At 33.2% G+C, this 24,824-nt stretch overlaps 1 long non-coding RNA gene across 1 annotated transcript in view; it reads right to left on the bottom strand.

Moving 5' to 3' along the window:
• Nucleotides 1–19,387, bottom strand: part of LOC122795612 — a 245,317-nt gene extending 225,930 nt beyond the window's left edge. Inside the window, exon 1 of the long non-coding RNA XR_006363838.1 lies at nucleotides 19,031–19,387. This is a non-coding gene — a long non-coding RNA (uncharacterized LOC122795612). The remainder of the gene's footprint in view (nucleotides 1–19,030) is intronic.
• Between the last annotated feature and the right edge of the window lie 5,437 nt (nucleotides 19,388–24,824).

Raw genomic sequence — 24,824 nt, 5'->3', positions numbered from 1 at the left:
TTTACAACAGAACTAAGAATTCCTGCAATATCAGAATCCCTGAAAATATGTTCAATAACCCTGAGGAAATGTTCACAACACATAACAACTTTGAAAAATGTAGAAATATTTTGGCAGGCTCATGAGAACTTTGGCATACTCAGAACATCTTCTGCAGTATCAGAGGAGGTTAGGAAATATCAGAATACTTTTAAAACAACCTAAGAGCAGTACAGTGACAAACAGATGGAGTTTCTATAACAAGTGCAGCCTGAAAAACAGTGGTAAATTCAACAAAATCAATAAATGCAGCAGAGAAGTGTTAAGTATCACTGAAACAGCACAAGTGCAAAAAATGTACTCATATCAGCTTTCTAGATCCAAATTATTTTAGAAGCAATCCAGGTCTTGTAGTTACAGGTGTCTAAGCCAGGCACAAATAAGCTCTGAATAAATGAGCACAAAAAACACTCAGCACAAATAGTTTCTAATCAGGTTTTATCAGACATGATTAGGATAAAATGTGAAATGCATCAAGGTTGCTATTTGTTGCCATTGGTATTTATTTTAGCGTGTGTTTCAGAGGATTTCTTCTTAACAAATGTACAAAGTCACCTAGGAATTCCTGTGGTAGGGTAGGAAATTGTCCTTGTAACTTAGTATGCAGACAACTGCATAATATACTTAAATAATAATGTGCATCATATTGATACAGTCTTATCTAATGCAGGCAACTGTGTAATATACTTAAATAATCCTTTTGCATCATGTTGATATAGTCTTATCTACCATACAAGATATTTATTGATACTCTGGTCTGTGAGTGAATAAAAATAAATCAGTTTTTTTTTCTCTAAACATCAATACCTTGGAAGTTCCTTATAAATGACACTCTTTCCTTGTGCCAAATGACTCAAATTGAAATTGCTTAGGTATACCCATGAAGTTTAGTGGTCATAAATAACTAGAGATGAGCATTAATACATGGTAAACCTGATTTAATGTAAATGTATGCCATGGAAAATGCAAATCTTTTATTTCTTAATAAACTTCAGTTAGATAAAATGTTTATTTTGCAAAAGTTTTATACATTTTAAGGCAACTGCATTATGCTTCTGTTTTCAACATTTCCAGGTAGTGTCCCAAACTCCACATGGGATTAAAAAAAATTCCAAGAATTAGTAGAATCATTTGTTATTAAAAAATGGATGGTTTGGGGCTTCCAAACATCAATGGAAATGGCACAGCCATAACTGGATGGTATTACTGCAGGGCAAGGCAAAAAGACAGACCTATATGGGTCATCCTGGAGTTAATTTACAATTAAATATCCAAAAACAGAAAGTATTCTACACCATCCTATAAAGTGTGGGATCCTGGAGAAATGGAAATTTGCTACTGGATTCAGAGGAGAAGAAGGAAAGCTTCTAGCACTTTATTATTTGTGAATTCTATTATATGGGATGATCATTTCACATTCACTAAGTCTGCAAGTTGGTGCAGAGGTGAAGGCTGTAAGATGTAGTTCCTACAGTACAGGGTTTGATTTCCTTAGCCCTTGTTTGCCTACTGTGTGACCTTGAGCAATTCACTTAACCAGACATTGTTACTGGATTGTCCCTGAAAAGGGGTGGTGTGTCCATTGGGCTACCTGGTTAAAATGGGATTGTTATTATTATTTCCTTTGTCAGGATGGTAAACCTCTTTAATGGTGGACTGGGGTCAGGCAGATCCACCTTAGATGTGTGGTATATTAGGGACATATGGAACACTAAAACTAAGGACATAATAGACTTCAATGTATTAATCAGTTGCCATCCCTTCACAAAAATCATTAGTGACAGTACCTTCAGCTAAGTAGTATTATTCTCTCTCTCTCAGGAGATTGGTGAATTAAATATTTGCAATGGAGGAATCCTTAACTATAAAGGATAAAAAAGGTAGATCTAGGAAACAGTCAGATTTTTAAGCTAAAGGGCTTTATGATTGTGTGCACCCAATATCCCTGCTAAACCATTTGAAGATCTTAAAGTCAAAGGGTATAAATGACTACCAGCAGCACTCCAACTATCAAAATGGAAGGACAGTTTACATTTGATTAATCATAACACAGTGGCCTCTTTATTTGGCTGTAATAAAGCAAGGCTAATTTATTGCTGGAAATACACACTTGCTCAATCATACAGTAGGGATGAGGTACAGCAAAGCAATTGTTGGCACTGTCAGGCCATGAATGCACACTATCTCTACCTTATATGTGAATTCCCAAATATTATGCATATATGGACAATTATTATTAGTAACTTTCATAAAGTATTGAAAGGGGAACTACCTGATGACTCAGAGGTAAAGTTCTGGTTGCTGTTATCATTTTACTAGACGTATCCCAAGACCAGCCTTTAGTTGGATTAGAAATGTTATAATTACATTCAAGTAATTTTTTACCAACATTGGAAAGTGGGGATTACCAAGAGCAGTCATTTAACTGTTAAGTTGAAAACCTGGTTAAGTAGCAAGTTAAATATGAAACTTTGCAAAGAATGGTAGTGCATCTTCTTATATGGGTTAGCAGACTTTCAGCTTTTGTTTTTGGATCACTGCTTTTGCTTAAAAGAGTTAATAAAATAGAAATGAGTCAGCATATAAAAAACTAAAGAAATTAAGTTGCTGAAAATGCATGATGTAGGTATTTTATGTCAGGATTATATGATGAAAGAAATTTTGTTGGAGTAGTACTAACTCTACAAATGGCTTTTAATCGTCATTGTGGATGATGTTATATACTATAATAAAAACACCTCACATAGAAAAAAATACTTAAACAATACAGTTGTATTGTTTAACTCATTTTTTTTCTAAGTGAGGCATTTTTTATTTATTCACTTTTAAAAGTTTGTGGCTGATAATATGTTCACTTATCTATTAATTGTTAGGAAGGTATTCACTGCTAAGTCATGGCAAACTGGTGGCATTGAAATCTGATTGGTCAGCATACACAGCGACAAATTACCATTAGTGTTTATTACCTGGCTTACTATCAAAAGTGAATAGTATATGGGTGGCTCTCAGCCTGGTAATTCGGGGTGGTAGTGGTTTAGTACTTTGGACAAGGATAGAGCTGCAGTGTTGGAGAATATTACTGTACTTTCTTGTGTACTTGAGCTTGTGAGTAAATGAGTGAGAAGTGAGTGAGTGAGTGACTGTGTGTGTGTGTGTGTGTGTGTGTGTGTGTGTGTGTGTGTGTGTGTGTGTGTGTGTGTGTGTGTGTGTGTGTGAGTCAAGTGTGCTTATGATTTTATTTATGTAAAGTATAGCTGCTATAGGTAAGTGAGCACTGAAAAGCAAGAAATACAGATAGTGGTGAGAAAGGGGCATGGGGATTTTGGCCAAAGAGTCTATTTGTTCAGGTGTTCAATGTGAAGCCTATTTTTTGGTATAGATTTTGAAGTCCCATACCCAGGGCAGCAGTGCATATTTCCTGTATGCTCATATGGCCAAGGATTATTTAGTGAATTGCCTAGAAATACCTATTTGTGTGCCTTTTGAGTACTTTAACCTGTCCAGTATCAGTGGTGTGATGTGAGACTCTATACCTCTGGTGAATGTCAGATTTAGCATTCAAGATTTTCAGATTTAAAAGACTAAATTTGGTGATGGCAGTGGACTGTATCCATGCACCACAGCCCATGTCCACCATCTTATCTTTAGACAAGTTGGAATTACAAAATCAGCTCTATCTCTCAGTCTGAATGATGCATGTGTTTTAACAGCTTATTATTTTAAGCTAATGTTTACAGATAACAGGTATTTGTGCATCATTCCTTAAGAAAAAAGTGCCTGTGTGTGCGCGCACGCATGTGTGTGTGTGTGTGTGTGTGTGTGTGTGTGTGTGTGTGTGTAGAATTTCTATGAATCATGTCTTCATGTCTTCATTAATCGGGACATGAAATAACAGCTACAATATCGAAATTATAAAACTGTATAAGATCTCCACATCAACAAATCATCAAAGCAGTGTCAAACATAGATGAAGCAACCCCCATGGATAGAAAAAAATGTATGTAAAAAATGAAACTCATCTCTCTTTCTCTGAATTCTACAACCTCTCTTCAAAGAATAGCTCCCTTCAAACCATGATTTAGAATTCAGACGATTACATCTTAATGGAATTTAACCATTGCGATATATGAATATCTATCTCTATCTATCTGTATATACACATATGCAATATATACTTATAGAAAGGGAGTAGAATAAAATATAATCTATTACAGATGTAAGCATAATCTAATACAGATACAAACATTTAAAAAATCTATAGGATGATTACATTATCTGGAAATATTTGTAGGTTGATTATATCATCTTAATAAAGGAAACCTACCCAGACACAAAATAAATAAATAAATGAATACATACATAAAGAAAAGTAAATGTAACACACCACAGAAAATATAAGTCAAGCATGAAATGACCTAAAACACAAAATCCAGCTACAATCCAAAAATAATCAAACCAAATATAAAAATACAAAATAATGCAGGCAATTTCTTTAGTTTACTTAAATGCCTAAAAGCACACAGAGAGAAAAAGCAAAGAAAATTAAAAGAGCAAACTATTAAAGCAAACAAGCACATGAAATGCACACTACCAACCAATTAGGACAGGATTTCCACCTAAATCAAATTCAGAACAAAAATATATTAAAAGAAGCCAAAAGCAAAGCAAACATTTAAGAAAAACAGTGCTTAAAATGAAAAACTGTGCATAAAATACAGTTCTACGGGTCTATATTAGAACACCGAGCATTCAAAATGTTGAGCGTTCTAATATTGAACCCTACCAATCGATAATACCAAACAATGAACGTTCAGAACAGCGAATGTTTTCCTAGGAAAAAAATTTGCTGTTCCAAAACACATACATACAAAAGCACACCAAACAAATAGCAATCCACACACATACACCTAAAATCTTACACCTAACCCTACACTAAACTATACACACACCACTAACTATCCACTTACCTTAACCCAAACCCTAACCCTAAGGTCCATCACTATCGCACACCCACCTCACCCACGCCCTAACCCTAACTCACCTAACCCGCCCTAACCCTCATTCCACACAATCACACACATACCTAACCCGCACTCTATTGCACACTTACCTGAACCCGACCCGTAACTTTCCAAAAGAGCACTGAAAATACAGAAGCAACAGAAACAGACAACCAAATTCTTTCCCTAGGAAAGAATTTGGTTTTCTGCTTCTTCAATATTTTCAAAATGGGTCGATATTAGAACACTCGACATTTTAATTGTTCGGTGTTCTAATATAGACCCAGTTCTACAACTACAAATTACATATAAATGTAAAAGTATTACAAGTATTCAAAAAAACTGATCTCAGAAGAACACTCACCTATGTACTTATACAGAAACAGATTGAGGCAGATTAAAGTGAAACTTGACATAAACATCAAAGGGCACTACTACCATGGTATATCTTCATTAAAATTCCAAAACCACAAAAAACAAAATCAATAAAAATATAAATGCAGGAATATGAATAAAAATAAAATATTAAAATGGATATATGGAATATATGGAGTTCAGGAATTAAAACATTAAATACATGGTACTGTGAATTATGAGGTGGATTGAACTGCTTTGGTGTTTATTTATGGGAACTTGATTCATTGTAACTCTTTACCAATAGGATGCACACAAGTTAAGTGCAAGGGAAAAATATAGAAAAATAGCAGTAAAATCCAGCACCAACAACATACGCTGTTAGTCAGTACTAACAGACCCAAGGTGTAACTGATAAGACTTATTTGCATATATATTTCATACTTTAAAATTTAAAAACAAAAAATAATGCTCACTACACTCTGTTCGCCTGATAATAAACAAGACTTGTAAAATACAACAAAAAGTAATTAAAATAATTAAAATAATTAAAATAATTAAAATAATAGTTTGTTTATAGGTTTAATTGTTTATAGGTTATACTTTAAAATTTGTTTGATTGTATTCATGCTATTTATATTATTGTGTGTTAAACATGAATTAATACCATATTTATATTTATGTTTTGAACTGAGTGTTTGAAAAGGTTTTGCATGGAACATCATGTGTTATGGATAGTTTCATATTTATTAATGAAAATAATATGGTCTGCACAATTAAAAAGTCTGAGCAAACATGTCTGCTGTGGTTTGTTTCCATTTTGGTTGCCTAATACAATTTAAGAAGTATTAAATATCAATATGCTCTGCTGGTGCTAGATTTTATTGCTGCAGTATAAAATATGCTTACTCTACATTTGGTCGTAGAATGTTCTGATTTAAACAGGAATTGTCAGCATTATCAGTTGATTTCCATTTAGTCAAGCATGTGTAGGGTACTGGGGAATTTGCTCTCTTGCAAAAAATATTTGCTTTCTAAAGGTTTTGTTGTTTTATATGTTCCATTGCTATTTCTTTCCATTGGAATGCATTGTGATGAGGTTTGTTTTAAGCTAGTATTATAATCCAATGTATATGTCTACATGCATATATTTAAGTATACACAGACACACACACATAGATAGATCCATATTTGTGTATGTGCCAAACAACCTTTTCTTTTCTTGATATGTGCACTATTTACTTATTTCATTCTGTTAACTGAAATGGATCAGTGAATAAAAAGGCCTTTTTACAGAGAAGGAAAATCTTAGACTAGTTTTGAATGGGAAGCCAATAAAACAGCAAGCTTTTAGGGAGTGGGAAGAAACCAGAACACCGTAAGAAAACTAATGTAAAGATACAGCATAAAAATGTGATGCAGACAACACCCTGTGCTTAGACTGTGGAGGCACTAAGTGCTGGAAAGCAATGATCATCTGCAAACCCATGTATTTTTTATGACCATTTAGGCACAATTTTCTATACTGAGTTGTGAACAAGAATTCTTGGTCTTGCTAAGGAAATTCTTCAAAGCTGCATGAAATTCATGCTAACACTAAACAAGTCAAAATCTCTTCAATACATTTCTTTGTCTTCTTTACTTTGAATCTTTATCACATACTTCTCTTTTTTATTTTCTTCTGCCTTCTTTTCTGCTACTCCACTTTTGCCTTTTTTCTTTCTCTGCATATCTTTTCTTTTCCATCTCACCACTATTCTTCATGATTATCTCTGCATCCTCCTTTTGTATTTTCTCTATAATGTCCCCCCAGGAAACATCTCCTTCATTTTCTGTCTCACTCTGCACCATTATTTCTTTAAGTAGATCATCTCACAACCCTCCCAACTGGAGGTTTGCAATTATATATCTATCATTTGCTGAGACATCTCCATCAAACAGTTTTTTTGAAACATTTCCTCAGAATCCTGCACACATTCTTCGATCTTGATATTTGCTTTCATCTTCATTTCTTTCATTACTCCATCAGCTCCGTCTCTCTCCATCTGCCTCCCTGTTTCTCTGGGCCATCTATGCACCTGGAATGGAAACAGAAAGTGCTCCTCCAAAATGGGTCCCACTCACAACAATGAAGAGTAGCATTTTTTTTATTTTATAAATACATATATATCACAGATTATTTACATATTTACACATTTTACAACTATTTACATATCTTCAGACATTTACATTACTTGTTCAAGCATTCCCCCCCACACTTATCTACAACCAAAACCATCTTTTCCAATATCTTTGCCAATGTCCATCTCCCATTATATTTAATTTCTTTGAAATTTTCATTCCATATTGTCCATGCAACATAAAAAATAATGTTGTTCATCTTCTTTATTTCTTGTCTTTGTGCTCCATAATAACCATATTATATTATCTCCATATTTAACTGATCATATTTTAAATACTTTTTAACCATGTCATGCTTACATATTTCTACCCATAATTTCTTAATTCTGTCACATTTAAAAAAAAACATGATCAGACATTTCTATTTCTTCATACTTATTACAAATCTTGTCTTGTTTTCTCTTATACTGCATATTATCTTTCATGGGCAATTTTCATCTTGATAATCACCACAAAAAAATCATTACATTCTTTTATTTTTTTGTCATTTTTATATCTTTTTAATACAGCTTTTTTTCTTATTTATTTAAAGATCTTTCCATTGTCCAAAAAATAGAAAAATTCTTCATTACTCTATTATATTATTCCTTCCTATTCTTCTTTATTACATTCTTTTTATTTTCCATAATAAAATTTTATTCTGATATTCATTTATTTCATCATTACTCCTTTTTCCTCTTTTCTTAACTTCAATTCCTTCCCATACATCTTTATATTTGCAATACATTATTATTTCTATCAAATGTTTTTTTCTTCATAATACTAAAATTTGTTTAAACTTAAAGATACTGCATTCTCAGTAGTATTAATCAAACATAACCCCCCCCTTGATCTTCTTTCATATACAGTGTTCTTCTTTTAACCAGGTTCAGCCTAGATCCCCAAATAAATGAAAACATTAATGTCATTAGTTCTTTTTCATATTTTTTTTTTTTTTTTTTTGTGGAAAAGAAGGACATTTGATAACTAACTGTGACAAAAGAAAATGGTGTATTTGTGGGGAAATGGGACATGGAAAAAATGTGAATTGACATTATAAATGTAACAAAATTGGACATTTATGGATGGATTGCAAAAATGAAAGTAACAGTAAGGAAAAATAAAAAGATAGAGAAGAAAATGAACAATGAGAAGAAATTTTAGACATAATAGAAACAGAAGAATAACTAGAAGAGGAAAAATAATAAAGAGGATATAGAGGAAGGTTCTGAAATAAGTATGAAGAAAGATATAAACTGTGAGGTAGTAAAAGAGGAAAAAAATAATTCTATTGATGAAAAGGTAAAAGACAGAACAATAAAATTTAAAGGGATAAAAGAAAGGAAATGGATGAAAAGGAATAATAATATATATATATATATATATATATATATATATATATATATATATATATATATATATAGACAGAGAGAGAGATAAAGACTGCGACTTGATATAATGGTTAAGGTGTTTGACTCACAGATACAAGGAAAGTATTTAATTCTCACATTTGTAAAGGAAATTGATTAGCCTTAGAATGACATATTAAAAAATCAATCCCATTAATTAGCTATGAAACCATGAACCTAAAGAAAATGAAAATTTTGGAGTCCTTTCTGTAAATATGAATAGTATTAAGAACATAGTAAGAAGAATAGGAATTCTGGAGTGGTGTAATATATGTGTTGCAGATATAATTATAGTAAAAGACATAATATTTTTAACAAATGGAGAAAGATTACAAACAGAAATACTATGGAGAGGAAAGGCAATTTGGAATTTAGGAAATGAGAGATGTTCTGAAACATCCATATTCTGTAGAAATACCATAAAGATATTAGATGTAACTTCAGCAAAAATTGGAAAGTTAACCATAGTAGATTTAAAATGGAAAAAACAAGTTTACAGAAATTAACACTGTATGCTTCTACTAACTGCAAATACAGGGAGAGCTTATTTCATTAGATTTTAGACTGCATAGTGATAAATAGGAATATTATCATAATAGGAGACTTTAACTGTGATTTAAGAGGAAGTATAAAAGAAAGGAAATGATGCAAGAAAAATGTTAGAAGCTGTAAGATGTGATACGTTACACTTTTGGGACAAAAATTCATGGACTTACAAAAGAGGTATGTATAGAACTGAACTTGATTATTTTCTAGCATCAGAATATTTACAGGTGAAGGGGAGATAGTTGAAACAGGATTTTCTTACCATCTTGCAATATGGCTATAGATACAAGAAAACAATGAATACATTAAATATATATTTAGACCATATTGATAGAAAGTACTTTGACAAAGAAAAAGAGGTACATGAAAGAAATAAAAAAAAAGAGTTGTTATATAAACAAAGATATCTTTTACAATGAAAAAGAGAAGAAGTATCAAGTTACTTAAGCAGGTTAGCTAATGAAGATGGTAGTGTAATGAGAGAATAAAAATGTAAAAGGAGAAATAGAAAGAACTCAGGAAAAGATTAAGAATAGTGTAGTACAATATGTACTAGAAATTTCTAATGAAAAATTAAGGTACTGAAAAAAATGAAGAAAGTAAAAAAGTTAATAGAAAAAAAGAATAAAGAATTGGAAAATGAGATTTATTTAAATGAGCTAGATAAAGTATTAGGACAAGTAAATATAGATTTGGCTGCAGGCCCAGATGGAATAAGATATGAAATGTATACAAATTTAAGGGATTTACAATATATATATATATATATATATATATATATATATATATATATATATATATATATAAAATATTTTAATGAATGGTTTATTAAAGGTTTTATATGTAAAAAAATTATGAAGCAGAACACTTTCATATGGAAAAGGGAAAATAGAAAATAATTTAAAAAAAATGGAGACCAATAGTATTGAATAATAATCATTATAAGATATTTATGAAAATAATCCAAAAGAGATGTGAAACTAAAATGGTAAATATTATAGAAGATATCATATATACTATAAAGGGGAGAGTTGTCAAAATTATTATTGATAGAAAAATTGTGAATGATATTATGAACAAAAAAGAAGAAGTGAAAATCATGATAGGAGACTTTAATAAGGAATTCGACACAATTGGACATGAAATATTATGGGTAATAATGAAAGAATATAATATAAGTGAGAAATAAAGCAATTATGTATGTCAGCATATAGTAATAATAAATTACAAATTCTTGTAAATTGCTTGTTAAGCCAAGAGGTACATATGAAGAGTGGTATAAAACATGGACGACCAATGAGTTGTACACTCTTTGCATTGTTTATGAATGTGATAGTATGTGAAATAAATTGCAAAATGAAAGAAGTGGGGTATATAACACCTGAAGGGTTAAGAATTCCAGTTATTTTAACATATGCAGATGACAATATACTAACTGCAATAAACTAATTTTGGACAAAAAAAATAATAATTGGCACAGATGAGTGTTTTGAAATGGTCGGGGAGAAAATTAAAGGTTTATGTGATGCAGTACAGATCAGGGGGTGTATATTTAAAAATAAATGACATTTCTGTGTTAGGTATAGCATGTGGGTATGAAAATTTAATTAGAATTCAATGGGAAAAAAATAATATAAGAAATAAAGCAAATGTGGCCTATAGACCAATCTCCAAACCTGTCCTAATGGAAATGCTGCACATCTGCAAGTCAAATGGCACAAGAGTCACTTGCTCTAGGGATCTCAACCTAGTTTGTAGCATTAACAGAATATCCTGGACAGACAGATATGTTTCTCTGAGATTGGTGATTCTCTGTAATAGACATCTTATGCTCCTCACTGACCCTATTCAAATGCAACCTAGATAATTGGATGGCAGACCACAAATTCACCCCTGGGTTGACACCCATGTCCCTCATGGGCAGAGCTAACTGGTGTTGATCACAGACTTGCTTTATTCATAAATTCATTTTGCAAACTACCCAAAAAGAACACATGGGGCTACTTGGGATTAACATGGCTAGGCTTGTAAAGGCTCTAGGGCCACTAGCTTAGTAACCTCCTATAAACCTATGAACCTATGTCTTTTCTGAAAACACATATACATTATCATTCAGAAAAAAGGCTTGTATGATACACTCAGCACTAATGTGGAAAATAGTATACTCAGCAAGTGTATTTATGCTGTCAGCAGTATTGAAAATGAATTATTGCAGATTTGTTTCATTTATTTGCGGTTCTACATTAAACACAGTAAAAAGAGGAGTTTGTACGTAAATTAGGAAAAAGGATGTTTAGTGTTAATTAACTCAGTGGTATTTGCTGCGTCATTAAATTTGTACAAAGTGTTAAAGTAGATAAATGAAAAAGATGAGAGATTAGTAGTAAAACTGTATAAATAAAGCATGATAAATTTTGGGGCATGGTAAAAATGAGTAAAAGAGAACAAGAATGTATAAATAAAGAAATAAAATGTTAAATTTTTTTTCTGGAAAATAAAAATTGATGATACAGAAAAAGATAGAATAGTATGGTATAAGAATGTAATGATAAAACATCACTATGTCAAACCATGGGAAAATCTAATGGATAAAAAAATTAAAGTTATACAAATAAGAAAGCGTGTAATCAGAAAAGTAGAATGCCAAGATTTTTTGTGGAGACTGGTGATAGATAAATTGCCAGTAAAAGGAAACATGCCATATAAAAAGAAAAGTGATAAAATACGTTTACATTGTCAAGAAGAAGAAACTATGGAACATGCATTTTTCAAATGTAAAAGACTAAAAATGTTATAGGGAAAACTATGTAAAGAAGATATAAAAAAAGTAGATGAAATAAACATGGGTATGATTAAATATGGATATTATAAGAATAGAAGTAAAAAATAAGTTAAAAGAATAGATAAAAAGTTATTTTATGTTATATGGAATGAAAGAATGCATGAAATTATGTTTTAATGGTAAATGGATTTTAGCAACAATTCAAAGTTAAATCAGATGGTGGTTATGGAAAAAGGAGTTGGGGTCTAATAGGGATGAACATTTAGCATGATTGTTTAGGAAAGTATGAATATGTGTTTGTAAAAATGTAAATATTTGTAAATATGCATGTATTTTGTAAACAAGAGGTTTTTTTTGTATATAAAGAAAGGACCCCTACTCATTTGTGAAAGGTTGCCAATTATGTATGTTCCTGCTTCCATTCCTGTCATGGAGGCATCTGTGAGAATCAGAGACGTAGTAGAGGAGAAGGAGAGGGTTTATTTGTCTGATGTGCTAAAGACGGTTAAAGAGAATTAGAATTTGGTTGTTATTCATGAATTACAAATAATCAGCATTTAGCTTCTTGACAGAGGTTTCTGCCAGTAGACTGCAAATTTTGGAAGTTTATTTTATTTTATTTATTTTTACATTTGTTAACTGGGTTAGTCCAACTGGGCCCAGAGAGCCCTTTTTCAGTAGATACCCAAGGAGAAAAGCTGAAGGTAAGTAAAAAATAAGAAAAAAAACTAACAATTCAAGTTGTAAAATACTTATTACAAAAACAGAGAGAAATATACAATATGAATATACATAAAGCAAAAGTACATTATTTTGAGAATGCAGTAGCAATATGTTTGAGAAATTTGGTTAGCATTAAGTTATTTACAAGGAATGTAGCAATGCCTAAAATAAAAAAAAAAATCAGAGTGACATCATGACATAGTACAACAAAGATGCATTTAATACCACAGGAACTTACTACAGAGAGAGTAATATATGTAAGTTTAGGTAGATACCAGGCAGATATGTTAATTGAGAGAAGAAGAAAAATTCATTAGGTAATGAGTTGCAGTTGATATCAATGATGGAGAAAGGTGAACTAATAGAGAGCTCAGAGGTTTTCAGGTCAGATATAGTAGACGAATATTTTGGAGAGAATGGTTCGGAGGACACTGTAGTTGGTAAAGTAAAAGAAGAGTCTGCACTAAGGAAAGCATTTGATATGGTAAGGAGAAAAGGGCGAACAAAAACAGGCATTGTAGCCAAAGTAAAAATAATGAAGATTTACTGTTTGGGTTCATATTAACAAGGACAAAACAGTGATGCTTTTGGAATTCTATGCTAAAGATATTTGGTCCTTGTTTCATTTGGAAAAGGGCATTTCTGTAACATTTCTGCTGATGCTGAAGTTTTAATGAACAAACTAATGTTTTTGTGTAAATACAAAAGGTACATTTTTTCCCATGGAACAATTATATATTTTCTAGTTAAGGAAATAGGTTAAATTTTTGGGCAGGTTAGGAATGATAAAAATTGAGATAAATGATTTAAAAAAGTAATTTCACAAATGTATCATTTTGTAGCCAATATTAAGAAAACAAATGATAAAAGGTTATGAAATAGAGTTTGTAAATGGGAAGCATTTTTGTTTGAATCCAAAATGAATGCTTTTTCCATGGAACAATTATATATTTCTGGTCAAGGGAACAGGTTGGATAAAAATGTTTTTGGTCAGTTTAGTACTGATGAAATTGAGATGAGTGACTTTAAAAAGTTGTTTTCACAAATGTGTCATTTTGTTACCAATATTAAGAAAACAAATAATAAAAAAGGGGGTATGGAACGGAGAGTATGAATTGGAAGTGTTTTTGAAAGGTGAAAATCACATTGTAAAACATGTGCCCAGTGGAATTTATGTTGCCAGCAATTGGATAACAGTTAGATACTCTAGACAGCCTAAGGCATGTTATTTTTGTGGGCATTTTCTCATCTTATTGATAAGTATAGTAAGATAAGATGTAATCAGTGTAGTCAGCAAGATCATATGATGAGGAGGCATAAAAAAGAGTACAGCTTGTGTAACAAAGAAGGCCATTTTTGTTTGATTGTAATAGTGGGAAGTTGGATAAAATTAAATAATGAGACTAAAAATGTTGATGGAGTAATTATAGAAAAAGGTGAAGTTAATGAAGAAGGCTAAGTGTTGGGGGAAGATAAAGGTAGAGAAGAGACTATTGATGAATCTAATCAATGTGAAATGGATATAATAAATGAGGAAGGATGAAAATTTGGGAGGTGAGTTTGAGAGTCATAGGTCAAGCTGGAGAAAGGAGTGTGCAACATGTAAAAATGTCTATAGGTGCTAGGTTGAGAATGAGGAACAGAACATTTAGAAATCTTTCCTCAAAATTAATAAAGGCAGAAAGAGTAATATGGGAATTGCTTCTGGAAATGTAAATAATTGGATTAATAAAGCTAGGGGAGTTATTTTGCAGTGATGTAATAAGTGTGCTTCCGATACTATATGTTTGCAGGATATTAGGTTTATATCTGCAGTTGATAGGTTGCACATTGTGATGTTTTGGAATGGTAAAATGTTGTGGAATTTAGGTAAAGATAGGTGATCTGATATAGTAGTTTTGATTAGTGAAGATGTTAAAATGTCTTATTTTTTTTTCTGGGAAAGTTACGCTTGTGGATGGAATATGCAGTATGGATGTACTCAGGGTTATAGCGATCTAGTCTTTTACGGGAGTAAAAGAAAGGGGAGTTTGTTTGCTAGTTTAAAGTTTTATATTTTAGTTAATATAAAGACAGTATCAATGGGGATTTGAATTGTTTAAGGAATTGTAAGAAGATGATTGGGGACAAATGTAAGAAAATTAAAAATTCATGAAGTATGACAGGTTAAAATTATAGGGTGATAGTTTGCGGATTTTTTAAACAAGGGATAGGATAACTGAGATTGATTACATTTTATATTCTTATACAGTGTGTTAAGCATGTGTAAGATTTTTTTTGGTTAATCTTTTTTTTCTGATCACAGACTGATATGGATGATGAGTGGAATTAATAGGGAAGCTACTCTTGATGACAAGGGTATTAAGAGATTAGTTTACTGATGAGAAGGTATCAAAAAGGAAATGGATTTATCATGGATAAAATATTCTATGAGGGAATTTTATTTCTCTTGGATAGAGTGGTAGGTAGCATTTTAGAAGTACAGGTCCATATATTTAGAATTAGAGTTGGAGAAAGGAGATGTTAAGATGCATAGTGCAAGTTTTATAGGGAAATGCATATTTAAAATAAATATATATATATATATATATATATATATATATATATATATATATATATATATATGGATCCCATTTGTTCAAACAAATTTACATTTCATCGAAAAATAAATTTGCGAACTCACGGGAAAGTGCATTTTTTCGAAAATGCACTTTCGTGTAAGAACAGAATTAAAAAAACAGAAATTAAATAAAACATGCAGTTTGCATGTTACTTTAGTTGTACATCAATGTTTAGTGTTGATGTACAACTAAACAAACTATTGCTGAGATTGTGGTGCAGTGGGGATAAGGGAATATTCTCTTTTCCCATTGTAGTGTGATCTCAGAATGAAAATATTAAAGTAGGGGTGTGTGGGGGTGCAGGGGGGATTGCCCCCCCCCTGCATAATTATGTATAGTGTGTTGTCTTTTTTTTTTTTGGTTTAGGTTTTAGTGGTTTTTTTTTTTTTTTTACACAAAAGTACATTTTCGAAAAAATGCACTTTCATATAAGTGAGTTTTCCATATAAGAATGCTAGGGTAAGGGTTTTGATAAATGGATGTTTAAGTTCTTATATTGTTATGAGGAAAATGGTGAGGTAAGGGATACCCTATTACTGGGTTATTACTTGCAATGGTTATGAATGCAGTGGGACATAAGATGTACATTTATTTGGCTGAAGGGAGTATGATGTTAAATAAAGTGTATGTATTGTGAATTGCATTTTTATGCAGATGATGTTATTGTTACTATTATAGCTAAGAAGAAATGATGGATGGGAAGACTGTTACAGTGTGTTTTTGAAGGATTAGGGGTTCGAGTTAAGTAATGATAAAAGGTATGAGTTAGGGGACAGAAGTAAGGTAAAGGAGTGTTTCCTTCACATAAAATGAAGTTAGTTTGTAAAGGGTTAGGTTTAGGGAAAAAAGGGTTGTTGAAAAACAGTGGGATAATATGATAGAAAAAATAAAGAAGTTGTAAAGATATAAAAAGCTTTAAGGTTGTCATATAAAAATACTTTTTTATTAATTTAGGGAAATTTGGTTATTGGGCTACAGTCTAAAATATTCCAAGTAAAAGAGAAAATACTTTTACAAGCAGTTTTGTTATTGTTTTTTGGAATTCTAGGATAAATCTGGTTAAAGGGGGTGTTATATCTACAGAAAATAATGAAGCTGATTTAGGGTCAATCAATTGTATTGTCTATACTTCTTTGAGCCTATATGAAGTTTTAGTGGATATAGAAAATAAAAAGGAATTGCTGCACATTTTTTTGGCAATGGGGATTGTTGGAATTATTAAGGACAAATTGAATAGGAAAAAGTAGAAGGGGGCTAGAGAGATAAAGGACTATCAGTCAAAAAATAGATTATGAGATTTGAATGAGAAGAGTAAAAAGAGTTCATGAAGAGTATGAAATAATGATATTGTGATGGGATGTTCTATTGCTAAACCATGGGAATAATTGCATAAGGATGTTATTTATGTGATTAAAGCAAGGACTAAGAGATTTGAGAATATCTTGTGTCAAGATTTTTTGTGGAGGTTAAGTATAAATAAATTACAGGTGAAAAGAACTTTGGTATACAAAAGAATGTCTCAAAGATTATGTTTATTCTGCTATGAACTGGAAACTACAGGGCATGTTTTTTGCATTATGAAAGGATGATGACATTATGGAGAAAGTGTTTTTACACAATGCAATCTGGATGATATAAAACAGGTGGAGGATTTAGATATAAATATGATTCTATATGGGTATTATTGGAAAAGATTCAACAAAGTATAGATATTATAGATTATATATTATATGGAGTCATTTGCAATATTTGGAAAGCAATACTGAAAGAGGTCCCATTTAATAATATTTGAGGAATGCCAGATATAATGTTCAAAGTCATCCTATCCTAAAGATAATAAGAAAATGGGTTTGGTAATATAATTATCTATCATTGACAGATATAATATTGCTGTGAAATATAGTATCATATGGATGTATCAACAAGAATGAGGAGATAACGAACAATTTCATTGTTTAGTATGATCTCATGAAGGTGTTTTTAGTGTGCAAATAATGGACCCCTACCTTCTTCAATAGGTGCAGTGGGATTTTTTACATCCACCTGAGCTATCACCTACTAAGGTAGATGAGCCTTGGTTTAACATCCTAAGGGGTGCTGCACCCCCCCCCCATAAATGCACTGCAGTGGCAGCAATCTGCCTACCTGGTGGGGGAATGGAACCCCAACCTTCAGCACCAGAGGTGAATTTGCTACCTGTTGTGCTACTGACATTGCTAATCAGGTTTCCACCTCAGTGAGTTGCCTGTATTTGGCTTGAGCACTCAGCAACAGGATCCAATTTTAATATATTTTGTATGTAATTTGTAGTTATGGACATGTTTACTTCTTGAGGCTCCCATGTTCATTTATCAGAGCTAGAAGACTGAATGAAAGAGGCAGAACTGTGGTTCAACCTGCCTTGCTTAGTGTTAGAAGTTAATGAGCTAACTGCAATTAAGAAGTCAGGTTTCTCTGTTCAGTACATAAAACAACTATCAGTGAATCATCAGCAAGTGTACAGACAGACAAATGAGAAAAGTAAGATGACAAGGTGGTTTTAAGCACATTACAAAAATAGGTATTGCAGTACCTTTTGGACGGAGATATGAAGAAATGAGCACCAGAAAGGGCCAAAAAGGGCAATAAGTACTACATGACAGGTTTTATTAGCGAGTGTTTTCTGCTATCATGTTCTGTTTCAATGCTGCATAAATTCAAGGCCCATACTCCTGCAACTTTTTATTTTTATGTGAATTTTACATAGGAATCCAGCTAAGTTATAGAGAGATGTTCATTTTTTAAGCAGTCATTAAGTCATCACCTTGTTTATTTATCATGTGAATACAGAACATTTCAAAACTTATCTTATTATGGAGAAATTACCTAAAACAAACATGCCATTTACATGCAGACGTGCCATTTTTCAATCAAGAAAAACAATGCACAGCACTTTCTCATCACTGTCTCATCAGTATGAATATAGGAAACATTTGCTTGAAGATGTGCCAAGTCTGTTTTAATTAGAACACTCTACATTAATTTATACTAGTTTTCATCAGTCTAATTCTGTAATTGTGTTCTAATTATATGACTCATAATTGTTTTTGAGCTAGACAAGCACTTCAGTCATCCTATCCTAAAGATAATGGGGAAATCAGTTTGGTAATATAATTAACTATCCTTTACAGATATAATATTGCTGTGAAATATAGTATCATTCACTATAATATTGATTAAGCAGTAACAATGACATGAGATATCCTCTAGATTCAATGATGTCATGACATCTTTCTCTATAATCCCTTTCATTACTTTAAATATCATTTAACATACAGGACACAATTCCCCATGCACATTTAGATCAATGAAAGTCATGTTACACAGTGATCTTTACAAAAACATGAAGTGTAGTACCTTGCACCACCAGCAGCATAGAAGGTCATCTAACCACAAAGTTTGTAGGCTGTAGGCTACCATCATGATCTGTGATGTGTCAGACATTTTCTTCTCCATAGACAAAGACAGAAATATAAGTAAACACTCATTACTTGATAACTTCTGTATAGCAAAAACAGCTTCTAACTGGTGCTCTAATTATTACACTACAGGGGTGTCAAGATTTCTGCAGTACATTTCAAAGCATTCTTCATGGGTTTTATAGGAGGTCTCAAACCCAGTGCATGTCACTGTTACTAGAATGTTAGATAAAGCTGTTTATCTTGCAGTGAATATCCTTTGTCAGATTCCAGTCTCCGTGTCGATCCATTTAATAAGGTAATTATTTGGAGACTGAAATGTAATACTTTCCCCAAAACTCAGCGGGTACTTCCTGTTACATGTAATCACCTGTACCAAACTAGAACTGTATTTAGCAGAGAGCTCATTGCAAAATATCTTGCTATGAATGAAGTGAAGGGAAAACAGTGAACCACTAGTCCCATATCCTGTAATATTTCCATTTATTAAATTTATAACCAAACCAAGCAGATTTTGTAACTTACTGTACTGCCACAGTGTTAAATACACATCAAAAGAACTTAAGAGCAAGGCAGGAAGAGTAGGGAAGATGTTGTTTTTCTTTCGACTTTTCCTGGTTAGGGGTTGCTACAGTGGAAATCCGATGCGCTAATGATTGGCAGTCGATTTTTATGGAGCCGTGGTGCCAGCCCGACGCCCAACCTTCAATGAAGGCATGCCCATTCACGCATGTCTTTTGAACGCCACTTGACTGTGGGGAGGACATGCAGACTCCACACAGAAGGTGAGAATTGAACCGGAGAGCCTCTTGCTGTGAGGTGACAATGCCACCGCTGCACCACCGCGGCTAGTCAGAAAGCATAGGGAAGATGCCTTGATTAAAATATTGGGTTGGCATAATGGTTAATACCTCCCAAATGCAAAGCACAGAGTTTGATTCCCTCCTTTGAGGGAAATTGGCTAAGCAGTGAAGTATGAAATATGATTTTTTTGTTTGGTCAGGTCAGTGCAATGTAGTAGGGAGAAAAACAAAAGAAAGATGAATAATAACAATGCAAATGTCCACCATTGGTCTGTTTCAAAAGTGATTGAAACTAGAAACACAAATGATAAAAATGGCATAAATTTTACTGTGCTTTTAATCAGAGCCTTTATAAGACAGTTGATTTAAACATAAATAGAAAATGCATAAACCCCGTAACCTGATTTCTAAACATATGCTTGCAGTCAAGTAATGCAAATTTGTTTATATGAAAAGTTTATCAGTGTAGGAGACACAAACTGAATTTTTGTACTGCCATGTTTCTATTTAATGAACATTATCACTACTGACATTTTTATAAAACAAAGTCCATTTGAGATAGTACAAACACTGCCTAAAATACAGTAAGTATGAAAAAATGGAACTTAGCATATGGACAATTGAAATATTTATTTAATTGATTTTTTTTGATACATCTGAGTCAGTATGAAATTTTCTCTACTGTAGCTATACCCACACATTAACAGGCAAACTCCCTTGATCTTGCATTGCTGTCTGCCATAAATGCTAAACTTTTATTTTTGACTGACACTGTATGCAATGAGATATCAGTGAATGAAGTAAGGCAGGTTCTTTTGCAAACCACATGCACTAAACTCAGTCTGTTACACTGCATCTAAAGCATTGTATGTCAAATTAGTACTATAAACTGAATGTAGTGAACTCAAAATCATATGTAACCGATGTTCCCAGATTTTAAAGGGATAAATGAATGAATGAGTAAACAAATACATAAAGACATAATTTACTAGGTGTAAGAAAGCATGACATCAGAGCAGATCTGATTAGATATCTATTATTATAAAACATGCATGTTGTTACCTGGGCATTATTTGTTTGAGATAACAGTTCCTGAAGTGAAAATGAACCCAAGTACCCATAGCTGTACTGTAGTCCCCTATTCTTCTTCAAAACAATCACATTCGTTTTTGTTGCAGCAAGTGCCAAATTTCATTGAATTTATACAAACTTGAAACTGAATCTCCACTTGTCAGTAGGAATACTACAACTGGTCTCTCATTGGCCTAGTGGGGCTAACCTGGTCAGCAAAGTTAAAATAAATAAAAATAAATGTGCATTTTTATTCAGTGTAAGTAGAAGATGCAGCTGTGAAAAAGGAAGAAAAGTAACATATATCATATCTCTCAACCTGGAAACATCAAAAATCTGGACAAGGCCCATGAAAAATAGGTACAAATCTGTACACTGATTAACATCAAATTTGCATACATAATTGTGTAACCATGCCCACTCCAATGGAATTGTGGGATACCACATTTCAAATGCAAATTAAGGAACAGACAACCAAAATATGGTACCAGAGTCCCCCTGCAGCCATTCCAATGCCCCATTACCTCTCTATTATGCCTCATTTACCATAAACACTAATGTGTGCAAACTGCTTTAATTCTACAATGAATATTTAGGTTTTATTTTTACATGTTATAGCACAATGCACAAACACTAACAGACATATGCTAAACAAAGCAATACTGACTCACAATGAAAACAGACTTAGCATTAAAACTTCTCTGCCCTTGAAACTCACATTCATTGAAACAGCAGTGAAACCCACACCACATCCAAAGAAAATGCATCTGGCCAGTGGTAGATAAGGATTATCTTTGGGCTGTTTTCAAATCATTGGCCTCTTGCACACAAAACAAGAAACATACATGTGTTCTTTGATACACCTTCCTGACTTTATTAAATTATATTCCTTGTACAGCACACTTGTTAGACAGAGCGCATTTTAAATTTATTGTATGAACATTTTTGCAGTAGGCAATGGAACAATGCATGAACCAATAATGACAAAACTGCCCAATTCAGAGCATTTCCATCACAAAAGTCTACTCCCACACCCACACAATACATATAGATATATATATATATATATATATATATATATATATATATATATATACCGGTGTACTTTTGAAGAATGAAAGTTCACTACTTTGAAATTCAAAAGTACACCTACACTAATGCGAAAGTGCACTTTCACGAACATGCTAGACCGAACGGGCTAGCAGTCACGGTCCTTAGGGTTAGGGCATGGGTCATGGTAAGGGGATAGCCCTACTAGCTATCCCCTTACCCTAACCCTTGTCTTAACCCTAAGGTTCGTGATTACCGCACAACAGTTTAAGACATTCCAAATCAGGCTATGTCCTCCAATGTGGTGCGATAGTCACGGACCTTAGAGTTAGGGCACGGGTTAGGGTAAGGGGATAGTTAGTAGGGCTACCCCTTACCTTGACCCCTGCCCTAACCCTAAGGTCCATGACTGTCGCACCACAGTGGAGGACATAGCCCATTTTTCAATGTCCTTCACTGTGGTATGGTAGGTTTGGTCTAGTGAGCTTAAGCAAAAGTGGACTTTTGCTTAAGTGGGGATGTACTTTCCCATTTCAAAAAAGTGAATTTTCATTGTAGGAAAGTACACCCATATATATATATATATATATATATATATATATATATATATATATATATATATATATATATACAAAAGCCATAGGCATCTTGCACAGCTTCTTGCACTTATTTTCAATTTCAGTTTGTTTGTTTTTTTTTTTTTTTGGGGGGGGGGCAAACATTTTGGAAAGTTACTAGAATAAAATGTTGTGTTACCACACTGCATTTCACTGCCATGTCTTGAACCCAGGACCCTATGCACTACAGTCAGAGCAACATACCACTATGCCAAATCAGCAGTTTACTGAAAGATAGGAAGAGTGAAACTTAAATGGCTATCATTTAGTGAATCAGTTCTCACGTCACACCATAGCTCTCAACCCCTTAACACAAAAAACCTGGACAAAGCCAATAATAGGTGAATAGAGAAGTCACCTCTCACTTCTCCCCATAGCTCTTAACATCTTGGCACAAAAAACCTGGACAAAACCAATAATGGGGAATTACTGCCCCAACATGGGGTCAAATACATCTTATAAACTTAGAAAATTGCTAGAATAAAAGGATTTGTGTTACCATTTATTTTCTGAAGAATATGAAGCCCGAAATTAAAATGCCTGTCATTATTTAATTAAATCAATCCTTCAATGATTTGCCACAAAAATCCAGAAAACCACAGATTTTACGAGGAATGGATCAAAAATATGAGGCAGAAATTCACAAGTGTTGGTGGCTAGGGACTTTAGGACCTTTTTACCTTGTACACAAGGTATACGGTTTGAGCAGGTGTATTAAAGTGAGGCATGTTTACACACACACACACACACACACACACACACACACACACACACACACACACACACACACACACACACCTCTTCAGTCAGAATAGAGAAAAGATATTTCCTACATCAGTGTTCAGCCAGAATTCTTTCTGTCCAGGACACTTCTGCTTGCAAAGCAGATCCATTCCAAAGCTCGCTGCTCATATCTGGACTGCTTGCAGATAAATAACTGCTGTAACTGATCCATTTGAATAAAAGAATAACCTGCTCGTAGATACTGATCCATCTAAATAAATACCGCTAGCATTTGGACTTCCCAAAAGAGATACATGCTCGCTCGCAATTGAATAAAAGAGATCCATTTGAATAAAACATAACTGCTCATTCCGTTCCTAAAAGAGATCCATTTGAATAAAAACATTTCCCACTCTGTCTGCGTACACTCAAAGTGAGCCCTTGAGCTATTCCAACAGGCTGGTAGCCCTGACAGAGCTGACATCATTGCGCACGTGATGACATCAGCTCAAACAGCGAAAAAATTAATAATAAAAGAAACCTGGGGGAAAACATCAGAAATGAAAGGGTGTCACTCAGGAATCATGGCACCCCATTATTTGAACCCCAAAACTTGGTAAAAAATGAGTAATTTGGTACGAGTGGAAGGTATGACGTGTATCCAGTTTTGATACTCTGGTACTCTTACAAATGAAAAAAATGTATCAGTGCTGCTGATATAGTGAATGGAGTTGAGGGCAAGAAAAAAACTTCTGGCCCTGTCTCCTTCAGGGACCCTGTTTTCTGTCATCACTTCATGTATACTCAAAGGTTCATAGCGTTCAATATCAAACCTGCAGTCTAGTGTACTTCTAGAAACTTAACTGAAATAATCTATTCACATATTTCTTTCATCTATAAAACCATCTAGTAATTTCTTAAATTTAGACAAGAGACCTGTGTTGTTTGTCCAGGCATTGTAGATTGTTATAAAATCTTGGAAGATGCCTAAACTATTCAATGTTTTCCCTTGTCTATATTAAGTTTCAGCACCACCTTACCTGCTCTGGTGCTTTTTATGTCATATATGATACACACATACACACACACACACACACACACACACACACACACACATATATATATATATATATATAGGTCTACTTCAATTCACTGACATTCATTTCACTGAGATCAAATCACCTAAAGTTCACAACACTGACAACTCATTTCACTGAATTGTAAAATACAGACTTGATGTGGCAGGGTGTAGAGTACCATGAGGCAAGTAAAAGGTATATGCCCTGTACCCTACTGTAGTGCCACCTGGGGTTAGTATATATAGTTAGGGGTGGGGTGGGGGACACAGCCCCATACGGTGGGTGGTGTGGAGGGCATAGCCCACTACTTAGTTTGGTTTTATGTTGTCTGTTTTTTGTTAAGATGGATATATAAGTAGTTTTTAAGTTGTGGAAAGAGGTAGCCATTA

This window comes from Protopterus annectens, chromosome 2.part2 (assembly GCF_019279795.1).
Source record: "Protopterus annectens isolate FY-2018-M chromosome 2.part2, PAN1.0, whole genome shotgun sequence".
NCBI classification, from domain to species: Eukaryota; Metazoa; Chordata; order Ceratodontiformes; family Protopteridae; genus Protopterus; species Protopterus annectens.
The sequence above is the reverse complement of the archived record's forward strand: the minus strand, read 5'-3'. Positions and strand labels throughout refer to the sequence as shown.